Source organism: Schistocerca nitens, chromosome 4, assembly GCF_023898315.1.
Source record: "Schistocerca nitens isolate TAMUIC-IGC-003100 chromosome 4, iqSchNite1.1, whole genome shotgun sequence".
In the NCBI taxonomy this organism is placed as follows: domain Eukaryota; kingdom Metazoa; phylum Arthropoda; class Insecta; order Orthoptera; family Acrididae; genus Schistocerca; species Schistocerca nitens.
The window spans coordinates 925782227-925783318 of NC_064617.1; positions in this window are offsets into that span (position 1 = coordinate 925782227).

Consider the following 1092-nt stretch of genomic DNA (forward strand, 5'->3'; position numbering starts at 1 on the left):
GAAATCGTGGAACTTAAAACAACAACAGAGGGATGATGATGCTAATAAAAATACATACGAAGCAGACAGGGAAAACAATAGACAATTAAAAAACACGGCGACAGTCTGGATTCTGTTCGCAAAAGACATAAAATTCACACCTAGCGACAGCATGGTTTCTGTTCGCAACACGAGAAAGACAAACAACACTGAATAGTCACTGGAACACTGCACTAAAAAGTTGGCAAATGTGACACCACAGTCGAGAGCAGGTGGGGGGAAACTGGACAGAAGATGGGAAAACAAAAAAAAAGGGGGGAAAGGAGAGGAAAAGGGTCTTCACAGCTGATGTGGTGGCCTTATATAGCCCGTGAGCGGCTTCTGATTGGTCGGCTTGTGGTTATTCGGCGATTACGTACTGCTGTCGCAGTCGGTGTCAATGTCTGCGCTGGTGGCGCCACCGCTTCCGTGGGAGCGTAAACGCTGCAAGGAATGTCTCTGCTGCTTCTCTGCATCGAGCGCTCGTTTCCATGCACCGCTCAGATCATATCCGCTATAAATGTTAAAGGTCTTTTCGCTCATTCTTATTTCAACAGCCTCCTTAATAACAGAATCCCACTATGTGGAGGCATAGGACAACATTTTTGTTTCATTAAACAGTATTTGATGTTTGTTTGTGAGGCTGTGCTCTTCAATAGCCAATTTCTCTAGTTCTCCATTTTTAATACGCCATTGATGTTCTGCACAGAGGTTGGAAACTTTACGAATGGTCTGACCTGTATCATTACTTCCATACTCACAGGGGATATTATAAATTCCAGGGTCCCTGAGGCCGAGATTATCCTTAGCAGGGAACATCACCTCCTTAATCTTCTTTGGAGGACCACTTGAAGCCGAAATTAATAATCTGATGTAAGTGTTCCGATAGAATGGCTATTGCACGCACGAATGGCAGCGTACTTCAAGAAAAGGAAACGTGAAAATCCCTCACACTCACAGGAAAAACCACCTATTGTGGTTCTTCCTTTTGGTGTCGCTATATCCAGTAAAATAGGAAGAGTCCTGGATAGATGGGCTACAAGACAGATTTTTCGTCCTCCTAAGAAAATTAAA